The following is a 27,813-nucleotide window of genomic DNA, read 5'->3' as shown; positions in this document are numbered from 1 at the left end:
TAGCGGATGCCTGTAGTCCCAGCTACGCGGGAGGCTGAGGCAGGAGAATGGCGGGAACCCCGGGGGGCGGAGCCTGCAGTGAGCCGAAATCGCGCCACTGCACTCCAGCCTGGGTGACAGCGAGACTCTGTCTCAAAAAAAAAAATAAAAATAAAATAATTTTTAAAAACCCTCCAGGCATCCAACAAAGGGGAAATTCCAAATACTGATTTTGTTGTTGAGAAAGTGAGTGATTGTGTTACTAGGAAATAAATCCTTTTGTGAACCAAATGCTAATTCTCTGCTTTCAACAAAATGGATAAGAAGAATGTAATGCAGTTGGCAGCTAGTAAATCATTATGAACAATTTTGATGATGAATCAGTATATGATTTTTAGCATGTAATTCATAAGGAGTTCAAAGAACTGAGTGACTTTGTTATAACAAAATGTTCATTCATTCTTATCTACTTATTTATTTCCCAGTGCTTAAATCTATATAAATGAAAAACAGGAAGAGCAGTGTCGCTTAATGCTGTCTCATTCTAACAGTAAATTATATTGACCTGTGGATACATCAACTAATTTTAGAAGCTCCATTGATCTCATTGGGGATATGTTTCCAATAAAATTTTACCTTCTGTGTTTTTTCAAATATGTAATTTATGTTTTTATCAGTTGCATACTAATAATTATAATTATAACTCAATCTTGAAGAAAAATTTAATACTTAGATCCTTATAGCTCTGAGAGATAAAAATATTTAATTTCAGTCTATATACAGATTTTTATGGTGAGAAGTATGACAAGGTAATCAAGAAATGATGCCAATTTCTCAAACAACATACAAATGGCAAACAGGTATACAAAAAGCTGCTCAACATAATTGATCATCAGAGAAGTAAAAATCAAAACTACAATGAAATATCATCTTACTCCAGTAAAAATGACTTTTATCCAAAAGACAGGCAATCACAAATGCTGGTGAGGGTGTGGAGAAAAGGGAACCCTTGTACATTGTTGGTGGGAATGTAAATTAGTACAACCACTATGGAAAACAGTTTGGAAGTTCCTTGAAAAATAAAAATAGAGCCACTGATCCAGCAATCCACTGCTAGGTATGTACCCAAAAGAAAGGAAAAAGAAAGGAAATCAGGATATCAAAAAGGTATCTACACTCCCATATTTATTGCAGCACTATTCCCCATAGCCAAGATTTGAAAGCAACCTAAGAGGCCATCAATAGATGAGTGGATAAAAAAATGTGTCACATATACACAATGAAGTACTACTCAGCCATAAAAAGAATGAGATCCTGTCATTTGCAACAACATGGATGAAACTGGGGTCATTAAATAATCCAGGCACAGAAAGGCAAACATCACATGTCCTCACTTGTTTGTGGGAGCTAAAAATTAAAACAATTGAACTCATGGAGATAGAGAGTAGAAGAATGGTTACCAGAGGCTGGGAAGGGTAACTGTGGGGTGATGGGGAAGTGGAGATGGCTAATGGACACACAAAAAAATAGAAAGAATGATTAAGATCTAGTGTTTCATAGTGCAACAGGTTAACTGTAGTAAGAAATAATGTAGGGGGGTGGGAGCCAAGATGGCCGAATAGGAACAGCTCCAGTCTACAGTTCTCTGCGTGAGCGACGCAGAAGACGGGTGATTTCTGCATTTCCATCTGAGGTACCGGGTTCATCTCACTAGGGAGTGTCAGACAGTGGGCACAGGACAGTGGGTGCAGCGCACTGTGCACCAGCTGAAGCAGGGCGAGGCATTGCCTCACTCGGGAAGCGCAAGGGGTCAGGGAGTTCCCTTTCCTAGTCAAAGAAAGGGGTGACAGATGGCAACTGGAAAATTGGGTCACTCCCACCCCAATACAGCGCTTTTCCGACGGGCTTAAAAAACAGCGCACCAGGAGATTATATCCCACACCTGGCTTGGAGGGTCCTACGCCCGAGGAGTCTCACTGATTGCTAGCACAGCAGTCTGACATCAAACCGCAAGGCGGCAGCGAGGCTGGGGGAGGGGTGCCCGCCATTGCCCAGGCTTGATTAGGTAAACAAAGCAGCCAGGAAGCTCGAACTGGGTGGAGCCCACCACAACTCAAGGAGGCCTGCTTGCCTCTGTAGGCTTCACCTCTGGGGGCAGGGCACAGACAAGCAAAAAGACAGCAGTAACCTCTGCAGACTTAAATGTCCCTGTCTGACAGCTTTGAAGAGAGCAGTGGTTCTCCCAGCACGCAGTTGGAGATCTGAGAAAGGGCAGACTGCCTCCTCAAGTGAGTCCCTGAGCCCTGACCCCAGAGCAGCCTAACTGGGAGGCATCCCCCAGTAGGGGCAGACTGACACCTCACACGGCCAGGTACTCCTCTGAGACAAAACTTCCAGAGGAACAATCAGACAGCAGCATTCACAGTTCACGAAAATCCGCTGCAGCCACCACTGCTGGTACCCAGGCAAACAGGGTCTGGAGTGGACCTCTAGCAAACTCCAACAGACCTGCAGCTGAGGGTCCTGTCTGTTAGAAGCAAAACCAACAAACAGAAAGGACATCCACACCAAAAACCCACCCGTACATCACCATCATCAAAGACCAAAAGTAGATAAAACCACAAAGATGGGGAAAAAACAGAGCAGAAAAACTGGAAACTCTAAAAAGCAGAGCACCTCTCCTCCTCCAAAGGAACGCAGCTCCTCACCAGCAATGGAACAAAGCTGGATGGAGAATGAGTTTGACGAGTTGAGAGAAGAAGGCTTCAGACGATCAAACTACCCTGAGCTACAGGAGTAAATTCAAACCAAAGTCAAAGACGTTGAAAACTTTGAAAAAAATTTCGACGAATGTACAACTACAATAAACAATAAAGAGAAGTGCTTAAAGGAGCTGATGGAGCTGAAAGCCAAGGCTCGAGAACTATGTGAAGAAAGCTGAAGCCTCAGGAGCCGATGCAATCAACTGGAAGAAAGGGTATCAGTGATGGAAGATGAAATGAATGAAATGAAGCAAGAAGGGAAGTTTAGAGAAAAAATAATAAAAAGAAACAAACAAAGCCTCCAAGAAATATGGGACTATGTGAAAAGACCAAATCTACGTCTGATTGGTGTACCTGAAAGTGACGGGGAGAATGGAACCAAGTTGGAAGACACTCTGCAGGATATTATCCAGGAGAACTTCCCCAATCTAGCAAGGCAGGCCAACATTCACATTCAGGAAATACAGAGAATGCCACAAAGATACACCTTGAGAAGAGCAACTCCAAGACACATAATTCTCAGATTCACCAAAGTTGAAATGAAGGAAAAAATGTTAAGGGCAGCCAGAGAGAAAGGTCAGGTTACCCACAAAGGGAAGCCCATCAGACTAACAGCTGATCTCTCAGCAGAAACCCTACAAGCCAGAAGAGAGTGGGGGCCAATATTCAACATTCTTAAAGAAAAGAATTTTCAACCCAGAATTTCATTTCCAGCCAAACTAAGCTTCATAAGTGAAGGAGAAATAAAATACTTTACAGGCAAGCAAATGCTGAGAGCCTTTGTCACCACCGGGCCTGCCCTACAAGAGCTCCTGAAGGAAGCACTAAACATGGAAAGGAAAAACCGGTATCAGCCACTGCAAAATCATGCCAAATTGTAAAGACCATCGAGGCTAGGAAGAAACGGCATCAACTAACGAGCAAAATATCCAGCTAACATCATAATGACAGGATCAAATTCACACATAACAATATTAACTTTAAATGTAAATGGGCTAAATGCTCCAATTAAAAGGCACAGACTGGCAAATTGGATAAAGAGTCAAGACCCATCAGTGTGCTGTATTCAGGAAACCCATCTCACGTGCAGAGACACATATAGGCTCAAAATAAAAGGATGGAGGAAGATCTACCAAGCAAATGGAAAACAAAAAAAGGCAGGGGTTGCAATCCTAGTCTCTGATCAAACAGACTTTAAACCAACAAAGATCAAAAGAGACAAAGAAGGCCATTACATAATGGTAAAGGGATCAATTCAACAAGAAGAGCTAACTACCCTAAATATATATGCACCCAATACAGGAGCACCCAGATTCATAAAGCAAGTCCTGAGTGACCTACAAAGAGACTTAGACTCCCACACAATAATAATGGGAGACTTTAACACCCCACTGTCAACATTAGACAGAAAGGTAACAACAAGATCAACAAGACAGAAAGTTAACAAGGATATCCAGGAATTGAACTCAGCTCTGCACCAAGCAGACCTAATAGACATCTACAGAACTCTCCACCCCAAATCAACAGAATATACATTCTTTTCAGCACCACACCACATCTATTCCAAAATTGACCACATAGTTGGAAGTAAAGCACTCCTCAGCAAATGTAAAAGAACAGAAATTATAACAAACTGTCTCTCAGACCACAGTGCAATCAAACTAGAACTCAGGATTAAGAAACTCACTCAAAACCACTCAACTACATGGAAACTGAACAACCTGCTCCTGAATGACTACTGGGTACATAACGAAATGAAGGCAGAAATAAAGATGTTCTTTGAAACCAATGAGAACAAAGACACAACATACCAGAATCTCTGGGACACATTCAAAGCAGTGTGTAGAGGGAAATTTGTAGCACTAAATGCCCACAAGAGAAAGCAGGAAAGATCTAAAATTCACACCCTAACATCACAATTAAAAGAACTAGAAAAACAAGAGCAAACACATTCAAAAGCTAGCAGAAGGCAAGAAATAACTAAAATCAGAGCAGAACTGAAGGAAATAGAGACACAAAAAAACCCTTCAAAAAATTAATGAATCCAGGAGCTGGTTTTTTGAAAAGATCAACAAATTTGATAGACTGCTAGCAAGACTCATAAAGAAGAAAAGAGAGAAGAATCAAATAGATGCAATAAAAAATGATAAAGGGGATATCACCACCGAGCCCACAGAAATACAAACTACCATCAGAGAATACTACAAACACCTCTATGCAAATAAACTAGAAAATCTAGAAGAAATGGATAAATTCCTGGACACATACACCCTCCCAAGACTAAACCAGGAAGAAGTTGACTCTCTGAATAGACCAATAATAGGCTCTGAAATTGTGGCAATAATCAATAGCTTACCAACAAAAAGGAGTACAGGACCAGATGGATTCACAGCCGAATTCTACCAGAGGTACAAGGAGTAACTGGTACCATTCCTTCTGAAACTATTCCAATCAGTAGAAAAAGAGGGAATCCTCCCTAACTCATTTTATGAAGCCAGCATCATCCTGATACCAAAGCCTGGCAGAGACACACAAAAAAAAAAAAAGAGAGAATTTTAGACCAATATCCTTGATGAACATTGATGCAAAAATCCTCAATAAAATACTGGCAAACAGAATCCAGCAGGACATCAAAAAGCTTATCCACCATGATCAAGTGGGCTTCATCCCTGGGATGCAAGGCTGGTTCAATATACGTAAATCAATAAATGTAATCCAGCATATAAACAGAACCAAAGACAAAAACCACATGATTATCTCAATAGATGCAGAAAAGGCGTTTGACAAAATTCAACAACCTTCATGCTAAAAACTCTCAATAAATTAGGTATTGATGGGACGTACCTCAAAATAATAAGAGCTATCTATGACAAACCCACAGCCAATATCATACTGAATGGGCAAAAACGGGAAGCATTCCCTTTGAAAACAGGCACAAGACAGGGATGCCCTCTCTCACCACGCCTATTCAACATAGTGTTGGAAGTTCTGGCCAGGGCAATTAGGCAGGAGAAGGAAATAAAGGGTATTCAATTAGGAAAAGAGGAAGTCAAATTGTCCCTGTTTGCAGATGACATGATTGCATATCTAGAAAACCCCAATGTCTCAGCCCAAAATCTCCTTAAGCTGATAAGCAACTTCAGCAAAGTCTCAGGATACAAAATCAATGTACAAAAATCACAAGCATTCTTATACACCAATAACAGACAAACAGAGAGCCAAATCATTAGTGAACTCCCATTCACAATTGCTTCAAAGAGAATAAAATACCCAGGAATCCAACTTACAAGGGACATGAAGGACCCCTTCAAGGAGAACTACAAACCACTGCTCAGTGAAATAAAAGAGGATACAAACAAATGGAAGAACATTCCATGCTCATGGGTAGGAAGAATCAATATCATGAAAATGGCCATACTGCCCAAAGTAATCTATAGATTCAATGCCATCCCCATCAAGCTACCAATGACTTTCTTCACAGAATTGGAAAAAACTACTTTAAAGTTCATATGGAACCAAAAAAGAGCCCACATCACCAAGTCAATCCTAATTCAAAAGAACACAGCTGGAGGCATCACGCTACCTGACTTCAAACTATACTACAAGGCTACAGTAACCAAAACAGCATGGTACTGGTACCAAAACAGAGATATAGATCAATGGAACAGAACAGATCCCTCAGAAATAACACCGCATATCTACAACTATCTGATCTTTGACAAACCTGAGAAAAACAAGAAATGGGGAAAGGATTCCCTATTTAATAAATGGTGCTGGGAAAACTGGCCAGCCATATGTAGAAAGCTGAAACTGGATCCCTTCCTTACACCTTATACAAAAATCAATTCAAGATGGATTAAAGACTTAAATGTTAGACCTAAAACCATAAAAACCCTAGAAGAAAACCTAGGCATTACCATTCAGGACATAGGCATGGGCAAGGACTTCATGTCTAAAACACCAAAAGCAGTGGCAACAAAAGCCAAAATTGACAAATGGGATCTAATTAAACTCAAGAGCTTCTGCACAGCAAAAGAAACTACCATCAGAGTGAACAGGCAACCTACAAAATGGGAGAAAATTTTCACAACCTACTCATCTGACAAAGGGCTAATATCCAGAATCTACAATGAACTCAAACAAATTTACAAGAAAAAAACAAACAACCCCATCAAAAAGTAGGCGAAGGATATGAACAGACACTTCTCAAAAGAAGACATTTATGCAGCCAGAAAACACATGAAAAAATGCTCACCATCACTGGCCATCAGAGAAATGCAAATCAAAACCACAATGAGATACCATCTCACACCAGTTAGAATGGCGCTCATTAAAAAGTCAGGAAACAACAGGTGCTGGAGAGGATGTAGAGAAATAGGAACACTTTTACACTGTTGGTGGGACTGGAAACTAGTTCAACCCTTGTGGAAGTCAGTGTGGTGATTCTCCAGGGATCTAGAACTAGAAATACCATTTGACCCAGCCATCCCATTACTGGGTATATACCCAAAGGATTATAAATCATGCTGCTATAAAGACAAATGCACACGTATGTTTATTGCGGCACTATTCACAATAGCAAAGACTTGGAACCAACCCAAATGTCCAACAATGATAGACTGGATTAAGAAAATGTGGCACATATACACCATGGAATACTATGCAGCCATAAAAAAGGATGAGTTCATGTCCTTTGTAGGGACATGGATGAAATTGGAAATCATCATTCTCAATAAACTATCGCAAGAACAAAAAACCAAACACCGCATGTTCTCACTCATAGGTGGGAATTGAACAATAAGAACACATGGACACAGGAAAGGGAACATCACACTCTGGGGACTGTTGTGGGGTGGGGGCAGGGGGGAGGGATAGCTTTAGGAGATATACCTAATGCTAAATGACGAGTTAATGGGTGCAGCGCACCAGCATGGCACATGTATACATATGTAACTAACCTGCACATTGTGCACATGTACCCTAAAACTTAAAGTATAATAATAATAAAATTAAAAATAAATAAATAAATAAATAAAAAGAAATAATGTAATTGTATATTTAAAAATAACTAGAGTATAATTGAGTTTTCTGTAACACAGAGGATAAATGCTTGAGGTGACAGACACCCATTTACCCTAATGTGATTATTACACACTATATACCTGTATCAAAATATCTCATACACACCATAAATATATGTACCTACTATGTACCCACAAAAATTAAAAATTAAAAAAGAAATGATATCAAATATAAAAAATTCATGAAGACAAAATTCTTTGGAGAAATGAAATGTTAAGTTCTACCAGAATTTGTGTTCTCACATCTGGCTGGTGTGAGCATGATAAAAAAGTCAGCCTGTACATCAAACTAATTAAAAAAGTGTACAGTATTGTTTTTCAGGTTTAATTGGATTCAACTTTATCTCCTGGGAGCTTCTCATGGAGTACTTTTGCTATGCAAGTGTTACTTATTTTGCAAGCAATTGTCTGAGGAATAGTGTTTGAAGAGTCCTGAGCATGTGATGCACGTGGGTATTTTGTTTAACTAAAAAAGAGTTTGGATATATCATCAATATTTGTGATGAACAGAAATAAATTTGTTTGTTATATTGAGACATATTACTGGTAAACAACTTTATGCTATCTGGGGTAGATTTAATTTCTTAAGCTAGCCTATTTGGCTCTTTCCTCTAATTTCCACTGGAAATTGGATACATTCAGCATTTTATCCAGTAGGCAGATGAAAGGATGGAGAATTGCCAAGTGGCAGAATTTCAGGCCTGATCCAACAACCCTAGAAGATCCTCGCTTGTTCTCTGTTGACAGTGATTATATTCAAAAGGAGTTTCTGTAGTGGACTTATCAATTGGCCTGACTAGAGAAAAGAACATAAGGTATGGGAACTAACTGTCACAAATGGGGAACATTTGTACAAATTCAAGATGAAGAGTCAATTCTAATTCAGACAAAAGTCCAGACAATGAAGACTTCCTAGAGATAACACTGTTCAAACTTGTCCTTGATCGGATACACACTGCTCTGCCAAGAACACAACTCGTATATCATAGTTATTCCCAAAAGCATAGATCTTAGCAGGCAATACAAGTTTTACCTTCTGTAATTATATTGATATGTTGTTTGCATTCTGTGAAAAATGACACTTAATGCTAATTTAAAAATGTACATGTTTCTGTTATCAAGTCAATGTAGCACAGCTTTACTAGCCATTGGGTCAAAATCTGAACTTCTTGGATGAAAACGAAGACATTGGGTGAAAATTGCACTGGTTCTGCTATTCTAAACGTACTAGATACCAATAAGTTGACTAAAATAAATAAGTTCAGGAGCCATGAAAATGTAGATGCATTGGCTCAAAAATATATCGACAACTGTAAGTATTTAACATCAGGAAATTTGTAGTATGTGGAATAATATTAACTCGGTAATATTAACTAGGATCATTGGAATATTAACTAGAATCATTGGAAACAAGTGACTGTAAATTGGCATTCAAATGGAAATGTTTCTCAAGCTTCAGGTTGTGCTACATAATCCATGAGCTTATATTGATAACATAGGCTCACAGCGAGCTTTAGAGCTAAGATTTTCAGGACTCAGATGAACAGAATTGGAAAATGGAAACCACTGTAACACACTAGTCTTTCTTAGCTTTGCTCTGAGCTCTTCTTCTCTCACCTCAACATATAATAGGGAATAATTTAAGACCATTCTGGCACAAATCAGTTTGGGTAATGGCACTACATGATGTAAGTCTGACCTCATTAGTGGACTTAGATTGGGAGGGCAGAGGAATGCAATATGACTAGAGCATGGCATCAAAGGAATCAAGCAATAGACTGATCCTCCACCTCTGAGGAAATGTTTAGAGATTTGTAACTGTACAAAGAGAAATGCATCCCAGTATAAAATGAGCTTGTTTGTACTAACAACTTTTAAGGACAAGTGTGAGATGTTTGCTCACTGAAAAGTGTATATTGAAAAGTGGAGGTAAAGCTGTTCAGCTTGCAGCATATGAGATGCCACCAAGGAAGGCGCATAACATTTCTAATATGCAGCTTTTTAATAGCAAAAGAAGTCGCATCCAATAGGGCTCTAAGATAAATGTAAAATAAAGAAGAGTTCAATAAAAACTTATGTGCATTGCCTTGTACATAGTATGTGAGACCCGAATGTGAGTATGAATTATTAGTCATGAAATAGTGATCTGGAAACCAACATCTTCTGAAATCTGTTTTATTTAGTAATTACGTGACAGTGTCCTGGTTGATGCTACCCTATCAAGGGTCAATAGGACACAAAAGGGCTCACCACTACCCCCACCAAGGATTAAGCTCAAAGCCAGATGGGTCAAGTGTTTGTGGGAGCCTGTGCTGACCTGTAAATGAAGAAAGACCTACCATGGAACTAGCTTGAGAAAATGAAATTTTCCTGGTAAAGATGGAGGAAAAAGAAATGCTGGCTTGTTGAGAAAATGAAGCTTCCAAGAGTAGCAAATTCTTTTATCTCCTTGTTCATGCTTTTCCTTTGTTCAATAAAATATTTCAAGCATTCAAAATCACAGGGAATAATACTACAGTCCCCACTCAGATTTGTCAAATCTTGGAATTTTGTCTAATTTGATTCAGATATCTTTCTTTTTAGGAAATAAAATATTAGAGATACAGTTAAAATCTCTGTGTACCCCTCCCAATCCTTTTCCTCTCCTCTCTTTCTCTCTGTCCAGTGGTCACCACTATTCTGAATTTGTTGTTTATTATTTTCTTGGAAGTTCTTATACTTTCACTACATATTAACCTATTCATTGACAACATAGAGTATTGTTTTATAGGTTTTGTAATTAAGTATAAATAGTATCATAGTAAATATATCACTCTGTATCTTGCTTTTCACTCAAGATTTAGTTTTGAGGGGTTTTTTTTGGCCTTTTTAATATAAATTTAGGGAGTACGAGTGCAGTTTTGTTACATGAGTATATTGTGTAATGGTGAAGTCTGGGCTTTTAGCATACCTATCAGCCGAATAATGTACATTGTACCCATTAAGTAATTTCTCATCATCCACTCCCTTCTTCTATCCAGCAGCCCTTCTGAGTCTCCAATATCTCTTATTCCACTCTCTATGTCCATATGTACACATTATTTAGTTCTCATATATGAGTGAGAACATGTGGCATTTGATTTTCTGTTTCTGCATTATTTTACTTATGATAATGGCTTCCAGTTCTATCCAAGTTGCTGCAAAAGATATAATTTCAGCCAGGCGCAGTGGCTCACACCTGTAATCCCAGCACTTTGGGAGGCCGAGGTGGGTGAATCATGAGGTCAGGAGATCGAGACCATCCTGGTTAACACAGTGAAACCCTGTCTCTACTAAAAATACAAAAAATTAGCCGGGCATGGTGGCAGGAGCCTGTAGTCCCAGCTACTCGGGAGGCTGAGGCAGGAGAATGGCGTGAATCCAGCAGGTGGAGTTTGCAGTGAGCTGAGATCAGGCCACTGCACTCCAGCCTGGGCAACAGTGAGACTAAGTCTCAAAAAAAAAAAAATATATATATATATATATATATATATAATTTCATGCTTTTTATGGCTGAATAGTATTCCATGGTGTATATATGTCACGTTTTCTTTATCCAGTCATCCATGGATGGACATTTCGGTTGATTCCATATCCTTGCTTGTTGATTCCATAGTGCTGCTATGAACATATATAAGTGCAGGTATGTTTTTGATATAATGATTTATTTTCCTTTGGGTAGATATCCAGTAGTAGAATTGCTGCATCAAATGGTAGCTCTATTTTTAGCTGCTTGAGAAATCTCCATACTGTTTTCCATAGAGGTTGTACTACTTTACCTTTCTACCAAAAGTGTATAAGCATTCCCTTTTCTTCACATCCTTACCAACGTCTGTTATTTTTTGTCTTTTAAATAATAGCCATTCTGACTTGTGTGAGATGATATCCCATTGTGGCTTTAATTTGCATTTCCCTGGTGATTAGTGATGCTGAGCATTCTTTCATATACTTGTTGGCCATTTGTATGTCTTCTTTTTTTTTTTTTTTTCTTTTATTATTATTATTATTATTATTATACTTTAGGTTTTATGGTACATGTGTGCAATGTGCAGGTTAGTTACATATGTATACATGTGCTATGCTGGTGCGCTGCACCCACCAACTCATCATCAAGCATTAGGTATATCTCTCAATGCTATCCCTCCCCCCTCCCCCCACCCCACAACAGTCCCCGAAGTGTGATGTTCCCCTTCCTGTGTCCATGTGTTCTCATTGTTCAATTCCCACCTATGAGTGAGAATATGCGGTGTTTGGCTTTTTGTTCTTGCGATAGTTTACTGAGAATGCTGATTTCCAATTTCATCCATGTCCCTACAAAGGACATGAACTCATCATTTTTGATGGCTGCATAGTATTCCATGGTGTATATGTGCCACATTTTCTTAATCCAGTCTATCATTGTTGGACATTTGGGTTGGTTCCAAGCCTTTGCTATTGTGAATAATGCGGCAATAAACATACGTGTGCATGTGTCTTTATAGCAGCATGATCTATAGTCCTTTGGGTATATACCCAGTAATGGGATGGCTGGGTCGAATGGAATTTCTAGTTCTAGATCCCTGAGGAATTGCCACACTGACTTCCACAAGGGTTGAACTAGTTTACAATCCCACCAACAGTGTAAAAGTATTCCTATTTCTCCACATCCTCTCCACCACCTGTTGTTTCCTGACTTTTTAATGATTGCCATTCTAACTGGTGTGAGATGGTATCTCATTGTGGTTTTGATTTGCATTTCTCTGATGGCCAGTGATGGTGAGCATTTTTTCATGTGTTTTTTGGCTGCATAAATGTCTTCTTTTGAGAAGTGTCTGTTCATGTCCTTCGCCCACTTTTTGATGGGGTTGTTTGTTTTTTTCTTGTAAATTTGTTGGAGTTCATTGTAGATTCTGGATATTAGCCCTTTGTCAGATGAGTAGGTTGCGAAAATTTTCTCCCATTTTGTAGGTTGCCTGTTCACTCTGATGGTAGTTTCTTTTGCTGTGCAGAAGCTCTTGAGTTTAATTAGATCCCATTTGTCAATTTTGGCTTTTGTTGCCATTGCTTTTGGTGTTTTAGACATGAAGTCCTTGCCCATGCCTATGTCCTGAATGGTAATGCCTAGGTTTTCTTCTAGGGTTTTTATGGTTTTAGGTCTAACATTTAAGTCTTTAATCCATCTTGAATTGATTTTTGTATAAGGTGTAAGGAAGGGATCCAGTTTCAGCTTTCTACATATGGCTAGCCAGTTTTCCCAGCAACATTTATTAAATAGGGAATCCTTTCCCCATTTCTTGTTTTTGTCAGGTTTGTCAAAGATCAGATACTTGTAGATATGTGGCATTATTTCTGACGGCTCTGTTCTGTTCCATTGATCTATATCTCTGTTTTGGTACCAGTACCATGCTGTTTTGGTTACTGTAGCCTTGTAGTATAGTTTGAAGTCAGGTAGCGTGATGCCTCCAGCTTTGTTCTTTTGGCTTAGGATTGACTTGGCGATGCGGGCTCTTTTTTGGTTCCATATGAACTTTAAAGTAGTTTTTTCCAATTCTGTGAAGAAAGTCATTGGTAGCTTGATGGGGATGGCATTGAATCTGTAAATTACCTTGGGAAGGATGGCCATTTTCATGATATTGATTCTTCCTACCCATGAGCATGGAATGTTCTTCCATTTGTTTGTATCCTCTTTTATTTCCTTGAGCAGTGGTTTGTAGTTCTCCTTGAAGAGGTCTTTCACATCCCTTGTAAGTTGGATTCCTAGGTATTTTATTCTCTTTGAAGCAATTGTGAATGGGAGTTCACTCATGATTTGGCTCTCTGTCTGTCTGTTATTGATGTATAAGAATGCTTGTGATTTTTGCACATTGATTTTGTATCCTGAGACTTTGCTGAAGTTGCTTATCAGCTTAAGGAGATTTTGGGCTGAGACAATGGGGTTTTCTAGATATACTATCATGTCATCTGCAAACAGGGACAATTTGACTTCCTCTTTTCCTAATTGAATACCCTTGATTTCCTTCTCCTGCCACCACAGCTCAAGGAGGCCTGCCTGCCTCTGTAGGCTCCACCTCTGGGGGCAGGGCACAGACAAACAAAAAGACAGCAGTAACCTCTGCAGACTTAAATGTCCCTGTCTGACAGCTGTGAGGAGAGCAGTGGTTCTCCCAGCACGCAGCTGGAGATCTGAGAACGGGCAGACTGCCTCCTCAAGTGGGTCCCTGACCCCTGACCCCTGAGCAGCCTAACTGGGAGGCACCCCCCAGCAGGGGCAGACTGACACCTCACACGGCCAGCCAGGTACTCCAACAGACCTGCAGCTGAGGATTCTGTCTGTTAGAAGGAAAACTAACAGAAAGGACATCCACACCAAAAACCCATCTGTACATCACCATCATCAAAGACCAAAAGTATGTCTTCTTTTGGAAAACGTATCTTCATGATATTGATTCTTCCTACCCATGAGCATGGAATGTTCTTCCATTTGTTTGTATCCTCTTTTATTTCATTGAGCAGTGGTTTGTAGTTCTCCTTGAAGAGGTCCTTCACATCTCTTGTAAGTTGGATTCCTAGGTATTTTATTCTCTTTGAAGCAATTGTGAATGGGAGTTCACTCATGATTTGGCTCTCTGTTTGTCTGTTATTGGTGTATAAGAATGCTTGTGATTTTTGCATATTGATTTTGTATCCTGAGACTTTGCTGAAGTTGCTTATCAGCTTAAGGAGATTTTGGGCTGAAACAATGGGGTTTTCTAGATATACAATCATGTCATCTGCAAACAGGGACAATTTGACTTCCTCTTTTCCAAACTGAATACCCCTTATTTCCTTCTCCTGCCTAATTGCCCTGGCCAGAACTTCCAACACTATGTTGAATAGGAGTGGTGAGAGAGGGCATCCCTGTCTTGTGCCCGTTTTCAAAGGGAATGGTTTCAGGTTTTGCCCATTCAGTATGATATTGGCTGTGGGTTTGTCATAAATAGCTCTTATTATTTTGAGATACGTCCCATCATTACCTAATTTATTGAGAGTTTTTAGCATGAAGCGTTGTTGAATTTTGTCAAAGGCCTTTTCTGCATCTATTGAGGTAATCATGTGTTTTTGGTCATTGGTTCTGTTTATATGCTGGATTACATTTATTGATTTGCATATGTTGAACCAGCCTTGCATCCCAGGGATGAAGCCCACTTGATCATGGTGGATAAGCTTTTTGATGTGTTGCTGGATTCGGTTTGCCAGTATTTTATTGAGGATTTTTGCATCAATGTTCTTCATGGATATTGGTCAAAAATTCTCTTTTTTGGTGTGTGTCCCTGCCAGGCTTTGGTATCAGGATGATGCTGGCCTCATAAAATGAGTTAGGAAGGATTCCCTCTTTTTCTATTGATGGGAATAGATTCAGAAGGAATGGTACCAGCTCCTCCTTGTACCTCTGGTAGAATTCAGCTGTGAATCCATCTGGTCCTGGACTTTTCTTGGTTGGTAAGCTATTAATTATTGCCTCAATTTCAGAGCCTATTATTGGTCTATTCAGAGATTCAACTTTTTCCTGGTTTAGTCTTGGGAGGGTGTATGTGTCCAGGAATTTATCCATTTCTTCTAGATTTTCTAGTTTATTTGTGTAGAGGTGTTTATAGTATTCTCTGATGGTAGTTTGTATTTCTGTGGGCCCGGTGGTGATATCCCCTTTATCATTTTTTATTGCATCTATTTGATTCTTCTCTCTTTTCTTCTTTATGAGTCTTGCTAGCGGTCTATCAATTTTCTTGATCTTTTCAAAAAACCAGCTCCTGGATTCATTGACTTTTTGAAGGTTTTTTGTGTCTCTGTCTCCTTCAGTTCTGCTCTGATCTTAGTTATTTCTTGCCTTCTGCTAGCTTTTGAATGTGTTTGCTCTTGCTTCTCTAGTTCTTTTAATTGTGATGTTAGGGTGTCAATTTTAGATCTTTCCTGCTTTCTCTTGTGGGCATTTAGTGCTATAAATTTCCATCTACACACTGCTTTAAATGTGTCCCAGAGATTCTTTGTTCTCGTTGGTTTCAAAGAACATCTTTATTTCTGCCTTCATTTCGTTATGTACCCAGTAGTCATTCAGGAGCAGGTTGTTCAGTTTCCATGTAGTTGAGTGGTTTTGAGTGAGTTTCTTAATCCTGAGTTCTAATTTGATTGCACTGTGGTCTGAGAGACAGTTTGTTATAATTTCTGTTCTTTTACATTCGCTGAGGAGTGCTTTACTTCCAACGATGTGGTCAATTTTGGAATAAGTGCAGTGTGGTGCTGAAAAGAATGTATATTCTGTTGATTTGGGGTGGAGAGTTCTGTAGATGTCTATTAGGTCCACTTGGTGCAGAGCTGAGTTCAATTCCTGGATATCCTTGTTAACTTTCTGCTTCATTGATCTGTCTAATGTTGACAGTGGGGTGTTAAAGTCTCCCATTATTATTGTGTGGGAGTCTAAGTCTCTTTGTAGGTCACTCAGGACTTGCTTTATGAATCTGGGTGCTCCTGTATTGGGTGCATATATATTCAGGACAGTTAGCTCTTCTTGTTCAATTGATCCCTTTACCATTATGTAATGGCCTTCTTTGTCTCTTTTGATCTTTGTTGGTTTAAAGTCTGTTTGATCAGAGACTAGGATTGCAACCCCTGCCTTTTTTTGTTTTCCATTTGCTTGGTAGATCTTCCTCCATCCCTTCATTTTGAGCCTATGTGTGTCTCTGCATATTAGATGGGTCTCCTGAATACCGCACACTGATGGGTCTTGACTCTTTATCCAATTTGCCAGTCTGTGCCTTTTAATTGGAGCATTTAGCCCATTTACATTTAAGGTTAATATTGTTATGTGTGAATTTGATCCATCATTATGATGTTAGCTGGTTATTTTGCTTGTTACTTGATGCAGTTTCTTCCTAGCCTTGATGGTCTTTACAATTTGGCATGTTTTTGCAGTGGCTGGTACCAATTGTTCCTTTCCATGTTTAGTGCTTCCTTCAGGAGCTCTTGTAGGGCAGGCCTGGTGGTGACAAAATCTCTCAGCATTTGCTTGTCTGTAAAGTATTTTATTTCTCCTTCACTTATGAAGCTTAGTTAGGCTGGATATGAAATTCTGGGTTGAAAATCCTTTTCTTTAAGAATGTTGAATGTTGGCCCCCACTCTCTTCTGCCTTGTAGAGTTTCTGCCGAGAGATCAGCTGTTAGTCTGATGGGCTTCCCTTTGTGGTAACCGGACCTTTCTCTCTGGCTGCCCTTAACATTTTTTCTCTCATTTCAACTTTGGTGAATCTGAGAATTACGTGTCTTGGAGTTGCTCTTCTCGAGGAGTATCTTTGTGGCGTTGTCTGTATTTCCTGAATGTGAATGTTGGCCTGCCTTGCTAGATTGGGGAAGTTCTCCTGGATAATATCCTGCAGAGTGTTTTCCAACTTGGTTCCATTCTCCCCGCCACTTTCAGGTACACCAATCAGACGTAGATTTGGTCTTTTCACATAGTCCCATATTTCTTGGAGGCTTTGTTCATTTCTTTTTATTCTTTTTTCTCTAAACTTCTCTTCTTGCTTCATTTCATTCATTTGATCTTCCGTCACTGATACCCTTTCTTCCAGTTGATTGAATTGGCTACTGATGCTTGTGCATTTGTCACATAGTTCCTGTGCCATGGTTTTCAGCTCCATCTGGTCCTTTAAAGACTTCTCTGCATTGGTTATTCTAGTTAGCCATTCGTCTAATTTTTTTTCAAGGTTTTTAACTTCTTTGCCATGGGTTCAAACTTCCTCCTTTAGCTCAGAGAAGTTTGACCGTCTGAAGCCTTCTCCTCTCAACTCGTCAAAATCATTCTCCATCCAGCTTTGTTCCATTGCTGGTGAGGAGCTGTGTTCCTTTGGAGGAAGAGAGGTGCTCTGATTTTTAGAATTTTCAGTTTTTCTGCTCTGTTTTTTCCCCATCTTTGTGGTTTTATCTACCTTTGGTCTTTGATGGTGATGATGTACAGATGGGGTTTTGGTGTGGATGTCCTTTCTGTTTGTTAGTTTTCCTTCTAACAGTCAGCACCCTCAGCTGCAGGTCTGTTGGAGTTTGCTGGAGGTCCACTCCAGACCCTGTTTGCATGGGTATCAGCAGTGGAGGCTGCAGAACAGGGAATATTGGTGAACAGCAAATGTTGCTGTCTGATCGTTCCTCTGGAAGTTTTGTGTCAGAGGGGTACCTGGCCGTGTGAGGTGTCAGTCTGCCCCTACAGGGGGTGCCTCCCAGTTAGGCTACTCGGGGGTGAGGGACCCACTTGAGGAGGCCATCTGTCCATTCTCAGATCTCAAGCTGCATGCTGGGAGAACCACTACTGTCTTCCAAGCTGTCAGACAGGGACATTTAAGTCTGCAGAGGTTTCTGCTGCCTTTTGTTTGGCTATGCCTTGCCCCCAGAGGGGGAGTCTACAGAGGCAGGCAGGCCTCCTTGAGCTGCGGTGGGCTCCACCCAGTTCGAGCTTCCTGGCCACTTTGTTTACCTACGCAAGCCTCAGCAATGGTGGGCACCCCTCCCCCAGCCTTGCTACCGCCTTTCAGTTTGATCTCAGACTGCTGTGCTAGCAATGAGCAAGGGTCCGTGGATGTAGGACCCTCCGAGCCAGGCACAAGATATAATCTCCTGGTGTGCCGTTTGCTAAGACCATCGGAAAAATGCAGTATTAGGGTGGGAGTGACCTGATTCTCCAGGTGCCGTCTATCACCCTTTCCTTGGCTAGGAAAGGGAATTCCCTCACCTCTTGTGCTCCCAGGTGAGGCGATGCCTCGCCCTGCTTTGGCTCATGCTCGGTGCACTGCACCCACTGTCCTGCACCCACTGTCTGACAATCCCCAGTGAGATGAACCTGGCACCTCAGTTGGAAATGCAGAAATCATTCATCTTCTGCATCACTCACGCTGGGAGCTGTAGACTGGAGCTATTCCTATTCGGCCATCTTGGAACCGCCGCAAGCTGTGTTTTCATAAATGAGTGAATGCTGTTCATTATGGATAATCATATTACTATGGTACCAAGGCTATCATGTGTGAAACTTCTGTTTCTGTGTCATCCAATCTGGTGGAGAGTAAGAAACCATATCTGGCCCAGCCTTAGTCATATGCAGCTCAAAGACACACGATAAAAAAAAATCATGACAATGGTCACAATGTAGCAAATTTAACTTCTGTGTAAAGGAGGTTGATATCAACATAGACACATCATCAATTTCCATAGAAACACAGGATGTCAGAGTTACAAAGAACCTGCAAGTTGAACCCCCTCACTTTTCAGATGAAGAGACAGGCCCAATTTCACATGTTCTTACTTAATTGTAAGAGTTAAAAATTAAAGTAATTGAACTCATGGAGATAGAGACTAGAAGGATGATTATTAGAGGCTGGGAGGGGTAATTGGGGGTGGTGGAAAAGTGGGGATGGTTAATGGGTACAAAATAGAAAGAATGAATAAGATCTAGTGGTTGATAACACAACAGGGTGACTATAATCAAAAATAATTTAAGCATACATTTTTAAATAACTAAAAGAATATAATTGAATTATTTGTAACACAAAGGATAAATGCTTGAGTAGACAGATACCCTATTTACCCTGATGTGATTATTATGCATTGCATGACTCTATCAAAATTTATCATGTAACCCATAAATATATACACCTACTGTGTACCCACAAAAATTTTAAAAAGAGACAGTCCTGGTTTAGTTTTGCTTCACAAGCATTTACTGGCATCTGTTATGTTCTGGGTGGTATTCAGGATGTATGGGTGACACAGATGATGCAGAGAGTCCCTGCCCTTGAGCGGCTAGCTCATAATGTTGAGGGAGAAACACGTGGACAGACAATTTCAATCATAGCCTTGATCAAATCTCTAACTGGTGCTGGACTCTTTACATATGTCATTCCACAGAGATCCTGAGAGGTAGGTCTTGACCTTGTACAGATGTAGACACAGCTGATGGTGGTTTAGTTATTGATCTAGTAGGGGGTAGAGCTTGGAATACACACTCAGGTCTGTCTGACTCCAAAGCCAGTCTCTTCCCACTTATCATGGCAACACTTCACTTGTTTTACAGATGCTGAGATGTAGATGTCATTTCTGTTTACACAGCCACCCTGTCCTAACATGATTCACAGCAGGACAATCCAGTACCCAGTAAGGCAGAACATCCTTGTGAAGTACTAAGTCAGAGCACTCAATCAGATCTCAGAGGATCTGTACTGACACCAACAGGACTGGGCTCATGTTGTCTGGCCGTTTACGATTCTATAAGGACAGGCAGCTTGGAAAATGACAGCTTCAAGGAAGATGGGATCTTTCATAGCCTGAAGGGTTTTTAAGCTGGGGCTACCCCTACTGTTCTGGCCCTTTAAGTGGGATCTATTTCTAAGAGACAGTAGCTCCCCAGAAACTGATGTTTACTAGGAAAGAGGAAGTGAAAGGCCTGCCTCCAAGCCATGTACCTCTCTCAGCTGGGCAGAGTTTCACCTGCAGAGTTTCACCTGCAGAGTTCCCCTGTGGGGAGAAAAATATCAAGAGACTTCAAGTAACCTTTCTGTGGAAGTTGTCTCCTAAAGACAGTCTAAACAGTATTTTGCAGATTTTAAGAATACAGGGGCAAGTAGAGCCACAAGAACAGAAGGTGGAGCCTGTGAAATAAAATATACAACTTTATTATGAAAGAATGTGGTTTAATGGAAAGACTGTGGGGCTGAGGAATCAGGCAGACTTAGGGCCTTGGGACCTTGAGCAAGGAAACTAACCTCTCTGACCTTCAATTTCTTCATTGGTAAAATGGGGTTAAGGAGTTTAAGTTTGTAATGGGACTAAATATTAATCAAATGCTCCATAAAAATGTATTGCTAACATTTTCTAGTCTTATACATATTGTAGTATAACAAGATCTGAAGGCAAAATTTAAAATCTTAAGTTTGACTCACTGGGAAGAATCACAGGACTCAGCATATAGTCACACACGTGGCTAAAATTTGTTACAGTGAAAGGATACAAACAAAATCAGCACAGGGAAAAGGCATACAGAGCGCTCTCTGGAGGAAATCAGGTACAAGTTTCTAAGATTCCTCTCCCAGTGGTGCCATACAGGACATGCTTATTTCCTCCAGCAACAAAATGTGACATTACATGTGAAATCTTGTCTGCCAAGGATGCTCCTTAGAGACTCAGTGACCAGGGTTTTTATTGAAGATGGGTCATATAGATACCCTCTGCCTAGCATGTACCAAAAATTCCAGACTCTCATGAGGAAAACAAGTATTCAGCATAAAACTACATTCTTTATACAAACAATTTAGGCACAGTGAGCCGCTCTTATCAGTCCTAGGAAGGGTGAAAAAACTCCTGAAATCCAAGTTTTCTGATGTCAGCCAAGGGCCAACCTTGCAATACGGCCTTTCAAATGATCATTGTCAGACCTGCTACGTTAACTCTTTTAACTCTGCCCACTTATAAATTATATCTCCAGCCCTGATGGCCACTCTGAATTCCCATATATCCAACTGCCTACTTGATAACTCTACTAAACTCTCAAATGTATTTCAGATTTGACATCATAGCTACTAATTATTGAAAATTTACTCTGTCCCTGGTGCTATTCTAAGCACTTTACATATACTAAGTTATTTAATCCTCAGGAAAATCACATAAAGTAGTATTAGCTGCATTTTGCAGATAAAGCTCAGGCACAGAGAGGGTTAACAACTCACCTCTAGATTATGCATGTAGTAATTTGTGGGACAAAGATTCAATCCGAGCCAATCTGACTCAACAACTCATGGTTTTTTTTTTTAACTTTTATTTTAAGTTCAGGGGTACATGTGCAGGATGTGCAGGTCTGTTACAAAGGTAAACCTGTGTCACTAGAGGTTTGTTAAACAGATTATTTCATCACCCAGGTTCTAGGCCTAGCATCCGCTCGTTATTTTTCCAGATCCTCTCCCACTTCCCACCCTCCACCCTCTGGTAGGCCCCAGTGTGCATTGCTCCCTTCTATGTGTTCATGTGTTCTCATCATTTAGCTCCCACTTATAAGTGAGAACATGCCATATTTGGTTTTCTGTTCCTATGTTAGTTTGCTAAGGATAATGGCCTCCAGCTCCATCCATGTACCTGCAAAAACATGATCTCACTCTTTTTATGGCTACATAGTATTCCATGGTGTATATGTACTATATTTTCTTTATTCAGTCTATCACTGATGGACATTTAGGTTGATTCCATGTCTTAGCTATTGTGAACAGTACTAAAATGAACATATGTGTGTGTGTCTTTATAATAGAATGATTTATAGTCCTTTGGGCATATTCCCAGCAATATGACTGCTGGGTCAAATGGTATTTCTGTCTCTAGGTCTTTGAGGAATCACCACACTGTCTTCCACAATAATTAAACTAGTTTACACTCCCAACAGTGTAAAGGAATTTCATTTTCTCCACAACCCCGCCAGCACGTTATTTTTTAACTTTTTAATAGCCATTCTGACTGGTGTGAGAAGGCAACTCATTGTGGTTTTTGATTTGCATTTCTCTAATGATCAGAGATGTTGAGCTGTTTTATGTGATTGTTAGCCACATGTATGCCTTCTTTTGAGAAGTGTCTTTTCATGTCCTTTGCCTACTTTTTAATGGGGTTGTTTTTTATTGTATATTTGTTTAAGTTCCTTATAGATGCTGGATATTAGACCTTTTTCAGATGCATAGTTTGCAAAAATTTTCTCTCATTCTGCAGGTTGTCTATTTACTCTGTTGATAGTTTCTTTCACTGTGCAGAAGTGCTTTAGTTTAATTAGATCCCAATTATCAACTTTTGCCTTTATTGCGATTCCCTTTGGTGTTTTCATCATAAAATCTTTGCCCGTGCCTATGTCCTGAATAGTATTGCTTAGGTTTTCTTCTAGGGTTTTTATAGTTTTGGGTTTTACATTTAAGTCTTTAATCCACCTTGAGTTAACTTTTGTATATGGTGTAAGGAAGGGATTCAGTTTCAATTTTCTGCGTATGGCTAGCCAGTTATCCCAGCATCATTTATGAAGTAGGGAATCCTTTCCCCATTGCTTGTTTTTGTCAGGTTTGTCAAAGATATGATAGTTGTAGGTGTGCTGTCTTATTTCCAGGTTCTCTATTCTGTTACATTGGTCTACATGTCTGTTATTGTACCAGTACCATGCTGTTTTGGTTACTGTAACCCTGTAGTCTACTTTGAAGCTGGGTAGCATGATGCCACAAGCTTTGTTCTTTTTGCTTAAGATTGCCTTGGCTATTTGTATGAATTTTAAAATAGTTTTTTCTAGTTCTGTGAAGAATGTCAATGGTAGTTTAATGCAAATAGCATTGAATATGTAAATTGCTTTGGGCAATATGGCCATCCTCAGGATGCTGATTTTTCCTATCCATGAGCATGGAATATTTTCCATTTGTTTGTGTCATCTCTGATTTCTTTGAGCAGTGGTTCATAGTTCTCCTTGAAGAGGTCCTTCACTTCCCTTGTTAGGTGTATTCCTCAGTATTTTTTTGTTGTTGTTGGCAATTGTTAATGGGAGTTCATCCACGATTTGGCTCTCTGCTTGACTGTTGTTGATGTATAGGAATGCCGGCAATTTTTGCACATTGATTTTGTATCCTGAGATTTTGCTGAAGTTGCTTATCAGCTTAAGAAGTATTTGAGCGGGGGAGGAGCCAAGATGGCCGAATAGGAACAGCTCCGGTCTACAGCTCCCAGCGCGAGCGACGCAGAAGACGGGTGATTTCTGCATTTCCATCTGAGGTACCGTGTTCATCTCACTAGGGAGTGCCAGACAGTGGGCGCAGGTCAGTGGGTGAGCGCACTGTGCGCCAGCCGAAGCAGGGGTGAGGCATTGCCTCACTCGGGAAGCGCAAGGGGTCAGGGAGTTCCCCTTCCAGGGGTGACAGACGGCACCTGGAAAATCGGGCCACTCCCACCCGAATACTGTGCTTTTCCAACGGGCTTAGGAACCGGTGCCCCAGGAGACTATAGCCCGCACCTGGCTCAGAGGGTCCTACGCCTACGGAGTCTCGCTGATTGCTAGCACAGCAGTCTGAGCTCAAACAGCAAGTCAGCAGCGAGGCTGGGGGAGGGGCGCCCGCCATTGCCCAGGCTCGCTTACGTAAACAAAGCAGCCTGGAAGCTTGAACTGGGTGGAGCCCACCACAGCTCAAGGAGGCCTGCCTGCCTCTGTAGGCTCCACCTCTGGGGGCAGGGCACGGACAAACAAAAAGACAGCAGTAACCTCTGCAGACTTAAATGTCCCTGTCTGACAGCTGTGAGGAGAGCAGTGGTTCTCCCAGCACGCAGCTGGAGATCTGAGAACAGGCAGACTGCCTCCTCAAGTGGGTCCCTGACCCCTGACCCCCGAGCAGCCTAACTGGGAGGCACCCCCCAGCAGGGGCAGACTGACACCTCACAGGGCCGGCCAGGTACTCCAACAGACCTGCAGCTGAGGGTTCTGTCTGTTAGAAGGAAAACTAACAGAAAGGACATCCACACCAAAAACCCATCTGTACATCACCATCATCAAAGACCAAAAGTAGATAAAACCACAAAGATGGGGAAAAAACAGAGCAGAAAAACTGGAAACTCTAAAAACCAGAGTACCTCTCCTCCTCCAAAGGAACGCAGTTCCTCACCAGCAACGGAACAAAGCTGGACGGAGAATGACGTTGACGAGCTGAGAGAAGAAGGCTTCAGACGATCAAATTACTCCGAGCTACGGGAGGATATTGAAACCAAAGGCAAAGAAGTTGAAAACTTTGAAAAAAATTTAGAAGAATGTATAACTAGAATAACCAATACAGAGAAGTGCTTAAAGGAGCTGATGGAGCTGAAAACCAAGGCTCGAGAACTACGTGAAGAATGCAGAAGCCTCAGGAGCCGATGCGATCAAATGGAAGAAAGGGTATCAGCCCTGGAAGATGAAATGAATGAAATGAAGCGAGAAGGGAAGTTTAGAGAAAAAAGAATAAAAAGAAACGAGCAAAGCCTCCAAGAAATGTGGGACTATGTGAAAAGACCAAATCTACGTCTGATTGGTGTACCTGAAAGTGACGGGGAGAATGGAAACAAGTTGGAAAACACTCTGCAGGATATTATCCAGGAGAACTTCCCCAATCTAGCAAGGCAGGCCAACATTCAGATTCAGGAAATACAGAGAACGCCACAAAGATACTCCTCGAGAAGAGCAACTCCAAGACACATAATTGTCAGATTCACCAAAGTTGAAATGAAGGAAAAAATGTTAAGGGCAGCCAGAGAGAAAGGTCGGGTTACCATCAAAGGGAAGCCCATCAGACTAACAGCAGATCTCTCAGCAGAAACCCTACAAGCCAGAAGAGAGTGGGGGCCAATATTCAACATTCTTAAAGAAAAGAATTTTCAACCCAGAATTTCATATCCTGCCAAACTAAGCTTCATAAGTGAAGGAGAAATAAAATACTTTACAGACAAGCAAATGCTGAGAGATTTTGTCACCACCAGGCCTGCCCTAAAAGAGCTCCTGAAGGAAGCGCTAAACATGGAAAGGCACAACCGGTACCAGCCACTGCAAAATCATACCGAAATGTAAAGACCATCGAGACTAGGAAGAGACTGCATCAACTAACGAGAAAAATATCCAGCTAACATCATAATGGCAGGATCAGATTCACACATAACAATATTAACTTTAAATGTAAATGGACTAAATGCTCCAATTAAAAGACACAGACTGGCAAATTGGATAAAGACTCAAGACCCATCAGTGTGCTGTATTCAGGAAACCCATCTCACGTGCAGAGACACACATAGGCTCAAAATAAAAGGATGGAGGAAGATCTACCAAGCAAATGGAAAACAAAAAAAGGCAGGGGTTGCAATCCTAGTCTCTGATAAAACAGACTTTAAACCAACAAAGATCAAAAGAGACAAAGAAGGCCATTACATAATGGTAAAGGGATTAATTCAACAAGAAGAGCTAACTATCCTAAATATATATGCACCCAATACAGGAGCACCCAGATTCATAAAGCAAGTCCTGAGTGACCTACAAAGAGACTTAGACTCCCACACATTAATAATGGGAGACTTTAACACACCACTGTCAACATTAGACAGATCAACGAGACAGAAAGTCAACAAGGATACCCAGGAATTGAACTCAGCTCTGCACCAAGCGGACCTAATAGACATCTACAGAACTCTCCACCCCAAATCAACAGAATATACATTTTTTTCAGCACCACACCACACCTATTCCAAAATTGACCATATACTTGGAAGTAAAGCTCTCCTCAATAAATGTAAAAGAACAGAAATTGTAACAAACTGTCTCTCAGATCACAGTGCAATCAAGCTAGAACTCAGGATTAAGAATTTCACTCAAAACCACTCAACTACATGGAAACTGAACAACCTGCTCCTGAATGACTACTGGGTACATCACGAAATGAAGGCAGAAATAAAGATGTTCTTTGAAACCAACGAGAACCAAGACACAACATACCAGAATCTCTGGGACGCATTCAAAGCAGTGTGTAGAGGGAAATTTATAGCACTAAATGCCCACAAGAGAAAGCAGGAAAGATCCAAAATTGACACCCTAACATCACAATTAAAAGAACTAGAAAAGGAAGAGCAAACACATTCAAAAGCTAGCAGAAGGCAAGAAATAACTAAAATCAGAGCAGAACTGAAGGAAATAGAGACACAAAAGACCCTTCAAAAAATCAATGAATCCAGGAGCTGGTTTTTTGAAAGGATCAACAAAATTGATAGACCGCTAGCAAGATTAATAAAGAAAAAAAGAGAGAAGAATCAAATAGATGCAATAAAAAATGATAAAGGGGATATCACCACCGATCCCACAGAAATACAAACTACCATCAGAGAATATTACAAACACCTCTATGCAAATAAACTAGAAAATCTAGAGGAAATGGATAAATTCCTCAACACATACACCCTCCCAAGACTAAACCAGGAAGAAGTTGAATCTCTGAATAGACCAATAACAGGAGCTGAAATTGTGGCAATAATCAATAGCTTACCAACCAAAAAAAGTCCAGGACCAGATGGGTTCACAGCCGAATTCTACCAGAGGTACAAGGAGGAGCTGGTACCATTCCTTCTGAAACTATTCCAATCAATAGAAAAAGAGGGAATCCTCCCTCACTCATTTTATGAGGCCAGCATCATCCTGATACCAAAGCCTGGCAGAGACACAACAAAAAAAGAGAATTTTAGACCAATATCCTTGATGAACATTGATGCAAAAATCCTCAATAAGATACTGGCAAACAGAATCCAGCAGCACATCAAAAAGCTTATCCACCATGATCAAGTGGGCTTCATCCCTGGGATGCAAGGCTGGTTCAATATACGCAAATCAATAAATGTAATCCAGCATATAAACAGAACCAAAGACAAAAACCACATGATTATCTCAATAGATGCAGAAAAGGCCTTTGACAAAATTCAACAACCCTTCATGCTAAAAACTCTCAATAAATTAGGAATTGATGGGACGTATCTCAAAATAATAAGAGCTATTTATGACAAACCCACAGCCAATATCATACTGAATGGGCAAAAACTGGAAGCATTCCCTTTGAAAACTGGCACAAGACAGGGATGCCCTCTCTCGCCACTTCTATTCAACATAGTGTTGGAAGTTCTGGCCAGGGCAATTAGGCAGGAGAAGGAAATCAAGGGTATTCAATTAGGAAAAGAGGAAGTCAAATTGTCCTTGTTTGCAGATGACATGATAGTATATCTAGAAAACCCCATTGTCTCAGCCCAAAATCTCCTTAAGCTGATAAGCAACTTCAGCAAAGTCTCAGGATACAAAATCAATGTGCAAAAATCACAAGCATTCTTATACATCAATAACAGACAAACAGAGAGCCAAATCATGAGTGAACTCCCATTCACAATTGCTTCAAAGAGAATAAAATACCTAGGAATCCAACTTACAAGGG

The sequence above is a fragment of the Pongo abelii genome, chromosome X (assembly GCF_028885655.2).
Source record: "Pongo abelii isolate AG06213 chromosome X, NHGRI_mPonAbe1-v2.0_pri, whole genome shotgun sequence".
Classification (NCBI taxonomy): Eukaryota; Metazoa; Chordata; class Mammalia; order Primates; family Hominidae; genus Pongo; species Pongo abelii.
Note: the sequence above shows the minus strand (reverse complement) of the source record.